Source organism: Capsicum annuum, chromosome 12, assembly GCF_002878395.1.
Source record: "Capsicum annuum cultivar UCD-10X-F1 chromosome 12, UCD10Xv1.1, whole genome shotgun sequence".
Taxonomy (NCBI): Eukaryota; Viridiplantae; Streptophyta; class Magnoliopsida; order Solanales; family Solanaceae; genus Capsicum; species Capsicum annuum.
In genome coordinates this window covers 48065715-48071436 of record NC_061122.1, presented here as the reverse complement: position 1 = coordinate 48071436, position 5722 = coordinate 48065715, and positions in this window count along the sequence as shown.

Genomic DNA, 5722 nt, shown 5'->3' with positions numbered 1-5722 from the left:
ATCTATTTGTGATTCTAATTTTGATATTTCATCTTTTTGCGTATCTATTGAATTTTTACTAACTCCGGCAAATATATTATAATGTAGTCTTTTTATTCTTATTTTTAATTCTTTACGTTTTTCATAAATAATTTATTTTAGTTCTTTGTATTGTTGTACTTTATTCATTTTAAATTATATTTATAATATCTTGGCGGATATCTAAATCTAATTTTATCATAATTAGGTGGTATGTGTTTCATTCTCCTAGATTTTAAATGGATTATTAATTTTGATTCAATACTAGATATTAATGTAATTAAGTAGGCTAATCTTTGTGGGTTTTCTTTTGTTTTATTTAGACTTATATATTCTGAATAATTACTAATTAAAGATTCTTTGATTTTTCTAAAAGTTTTTATATTTTTAAATGGTCTTCGCATAATTAATTTAATAATTTATAGGTAAATCTTTTATAGGTAAATCTAATAACTCTAACTCTAATTTCTAACATGTATCTCACTTCCGTATTTTTTGAATTACTGGACTTTGATACCATTTGTAAGGGGGTACGGATATTTAATAGATGAAATAGATTTGAGAAAAGACATTAAAACACTCCTAAACTTGTCTTCTTTAACTTACTTAGACTCTTTAACTTCACTAACAATTATTTACTCTCCTTGACAACTTAATAGTGAATTAAATATTGCCCAAAAATGTAATATCACTCTCACAGAGAGAGGTGAATTACACACGCGTCACATTACTGCTACATCACTGCCATGTCACTAACACATAAAAAATTATTTTAAAAAGGTGCCACTAATATATAGAGAGAGAGATTAGTGGGTCATTTCTTTTTTTTTTTTTAAAAAGAACCATGCGACTTCATGTTTTTAATGTCACATCAACCTTAAGGATTTAAATTAATTAGCTATAGAGTTGTTAAGGAGGATAAATAATTATAAAAGTCTAAAGTAAATTTTGCGGATAAGTTTAAAAATGATTTGATGTATTTTATCTTAAATTATTACCACTAAAATTTAAAACATGTTATTTTTTTCAGATCAACAAAAAAAAAAAAAAGTTGACACGTATTGAAGTTTTGTGACTGGTCCAATTGGCTTGTGTGGGTGCCTTACATAACATAGAGGCTGATAATTCAGAGAAACTCTGCAACTACCCTAAAGACAGCGAATAAGACTGTAATTAATTGGAAAAATTTCATAAAAGCGAAACTTTAATTTTTAAATTACTAAAAATTCCTTCAATTTGAAAAAATTACAAATATCCTAACTTTTATTAATTTAGGTTAAAGATGAGATATATCCTAAAATATTCTTTTTTTCAATTTTAACTTTACCAACTCTTCCTACATTAATGACTACATTAACGTCGAAATGTTGGTCTCGATTTTATCCCACAATTTTCTCTTCTTCTTCTTCTTCTTCTTCTTCTTCACATTTTTTAATTAAAGTATTTTTTCCCCCAAATTCATCTTCACTTTCTTCTTATTATATTCAATGTTTTTTCTAAAAAAATCAAATTAAACAACATCATATCCCTTTAGCTCACCCGATTGATTGTTTGGAGTTTTGTATTAAAGATGATGATATTTTTGGTGCTCGAGTTATGGGTAAAGTTACTATTCTGATGAAGAAAATTGACCCCGGTGAAGTTATTTTCGACAAATTTTTCATTAACAGTACTTCAGGTAAACCTTCTAATCCAATAATATTTTGCTAAGCGAAGCTAAAAATCAATTGAAACTCCTGACAAAAGATGATATGGTGACCAACGGATTAAAGTCATTCCTATTTCCGAGGAAGAAAAAATCCAACTAAACTCACCTTTGAAATTCTCTCTAATCATCAAAATATTGGGGAAAGAAATTGTGCATCATTATCTCAAAAGAAAAATTCAAGATCTATGGAGATCTTCAGAGCAATTTCTTGTATATGTTGTTCTCTATTTTTGTTTTCATATGTATCTCATGTTTTTTAAATTTTAGTGAAATAGACATATTAAAGATACATGTTAGTAAGTTTACATATATATTGTGTACGAGTTTGCTTTGTATGTATCTCACACTATTTTTTATTTTGATTCAAATTTTTATACAAAAGATACAGATTTTGTAAAATAACAGATACATTTTAAGCTTTTTGTATATCTGATTTTGTGTTATTGTGCATTTATGTATCTCTTGTTATTTAAGATCTGGGTAATTTCAGGCTTAGATATACATGATACCATTTGCAATATCTTGTATCTATTGTTATCTTTTTAATTCCTATTTTTAAGTTTTAGTGAAATCAACATACTAAAGATGCATGTTAGTAAGCTTAAAGATACATATAGTGTATGAGGGATATGTTATATGTATCTTGCATTATTTTATTTTTTTAATTCAACTATTTTTTTTGTAATTCAACTATTTAGCCCTCGTACGTTATATCATTAATCCAAATGCTGGAATGACGTAACAACACTGAAATACTCATCGCAATTACTTTAAACAAAATCAAGAAAAAATAATAAAAAGGTCGTAGGAATCGTTTATAATTGGAAATGAAATATAGAAGGAATTTTATTTAAAAATGTAGAATAAAAAATAAATTACCTATTTTCGTGGGATTTTATTTAGTTTTTACCATTATTAGCTAGGTTAATTGCTAAATTAAAGGAACTTTAGCCATTACGACCCTTAAATTATGCAAATTAGTTTAATTATTAAATGTATTGTAGGATGTATCTCACGTTAGTTATATGTATATTCAACGGCAATATGTTAAAAAATTAAGATGTATTTTATCGTACAAAAAAAATTAACGAGAGATACATATATGTACTATCGTGCATAATATGTATATTTATCACTACTAATATGTATCTTTGGTATATCACTAAAACTAAAACATCAAGAGATACATATATATATAAACAATCTGAACCAGAGCTACAAGATGAAGAAAAAATGTATCTAATTCGACCAAATATGTATCTCGGCCTACTAAAAATAACAAAAATAGAATTACATAAAACAACAATCAATTTTACGTTAAATGCATAATTGAATAATCAAGAGGAAAATAACTACTTTTGAAACATTAAACAAGATGCAAATCTTTTTTTGTCAGATCTTTTCGCATAAAAATTGAAGGAATTCTCAATGGCATACCATGTCATAATTGAAATAAGAGTACACTTGACCATTGCTAATGACGATTCTATCGCTCTTATAGTCCTCGTACTTTATATTGTTAATCCAAACACCAAAATAACGTAATAACATTGAAATATTCATTGCAATTACCTTAAACAAAATCAGAAAACGAAAAAAAAACTCCGAGTCGTTCTTGATGGAAATTGATAATGGAAGATGAAACTTCTTCACATGAATTTTTCAAACACATTACTGCACCAACTTTCCCATCAAACAACATTTCACTAGCAAACTTATCTAATGTAGTGATGATAAGTGGATACGTTCCAAATCCAAACTCATTTTTCTTAATTTCGATATAAAGCTTCACACCCATCTCGTTACGAATCAACAATGGTGTCGCATTACCATCAACTATATAACGAGCCTCAACTTTTTTCTGCTTTCATCAATTTCCAGTTCTACAACAATTGACAAAATCAATTTATCGTAACTTACATGTTCACTATCCACGATTCCATCTCTCGTATAGCCCTCGTACTTTATATCGTTAATCCAAATACCGAAATAATGTAACAACATTGAAATATTCATTGCAATTACTCAAAGAAAATCAAGAAATAAAAAAAAAGTTGTATGAATTTTTTTTTGATAGAATGCATAAACTTTTTGCAATCCGAAAATTGATTATGGAAAGATTCTTGTTTAAAATGGTGGAATAACAAACTAATTACCATATATCATGGGATATTATTTAGTTTTTTACCATAGTTAGTTAGGTTAATTACTATATTAATGCTAGTTTAGCCGTTACATCCCTTAAAACATGCTAATAGTTTACCTAAAACATGTATCTGTAAGACATATCTAACTTAGGTTATATGTATCTTCAAAGGCTAAATGTTGGGATTTAATGAAATCTTGAAAATAGTTGGGATTTTTAGTAAATAGTAGTAAACATGTCGTTATATATGTAATTTTTACTAATTAATTTGTATGTCAGCTCTAGTACAAAGGAAGGGTAAAGTGAAAAAATAGATGAACAGTACAACATTATCAATACCTCTAGCAAAAACCTTTTTAACTTGCAAAGCACAAATCGGAGTTTTCTGAAGTGTCACATGAGGTATATCTGAAAATTTGGATTTGTAGGCTGAAAAGTTCATTGGGGTAGTGAATATTGGAGGAAAGTGTCAAGTGTAGTGGAAAAAAAAGATACTAGTTTTGATTTTTAATCTCTGAAACAAATGGTTTGAATGTCAAATTTTCACCACCAAACTATATGACATATCTGCTATGGAAATACTTATGGGCATCAGATTTTACATCAAACTAATAAATATAAGGGAAAGTGTATTTTTGACATACACATTTGTCACTTAATCATGACTAGGTAATATGTTCTTTTGTAATTTAATATCTAACTGGTAATTCATTTTATTGATTTTGTGTAAACACAAAATGTGGATAAATTTTCTCATCTGCTACGATGTAAATTCTATGTAAGAAAATTTGTAGAAGTTTCACTCTCTTATTAAGTTGTATCTTCTCCCTACCTCGTGAAGACAATGAGGTCGTTTTTCAAAGTTTGATGTAAGGTTATAAAGTTACGTATCTTTCTATTATTTGCCTCACATTTGGGTCTATTATTGTCATTTTGAGCTTTGATTCTAGAAATATGCTCATGATAGTTGTTTGTGATGTGTATGACGAAAATGAATTGATTTGGGAACAACGGATATGATGGAGTTTTGAAGTCTGAGTAGAAATCACAAATGTCAAGCCCTAACTAAAAAGAGGGTGCAAGATGAGGTAGCAGGACTTACAGTAAAGAAAAATCGAGAAGAAAACTGAAGATGGCCTACCATGGTGCACCAGGCAAAGCTGGGCGTGCCGCAGCAATAGAAGCGACAACAGTAACAAAAGCCACCTCCCAAATGCTCTATCATGGCGCGCCAGGTGATACTGGGTGTTGCGGCTGTGAAAATTGGGGTCAAATTTTGTACTTCGGGGGTAAAAGGGTATTTTTATCTCAAGGTTTTCAAAAGCTCTATATACACGTCTAAAAATAAGTTTTTGAAGAGATGATCAAACCTAGAATACAAAGAAGGGGAGAAAAACAATTTTCATAGGTTTTCTTCATTTATTATTTTCTTTCTTTAAAATTGAACCTATGTTCATGATTTTTTTTAAAATATGAGTAGCTAAACTTCTTAAATCTAGGGTTGTGGTATGTACATGAAAGTTTGAGTTTGATAATTGCACATTTATGAATATTTTCCATCATTAGTTACTTATTTTATCGTGACTATAATTATTTGATTCTCTGGTCAATTATCGCATACTATTTGTGGCACATAATTGGACTCAAAAGAGAAAATTTGCATGCGTAACATGAAAAATTACAACTTGATTGTGAGCCTTATAATAAAGGGGAATGATTCACAAACGTGGATTAGAAATATACCCTTAGCCTTGCTTAGTTGGAACGATTAACTAGCATGGATGGAAATTTACCCTTAACTTTGCTTGGTTGGTATAGATAACATATCATATGCACTTCACAATCGATGA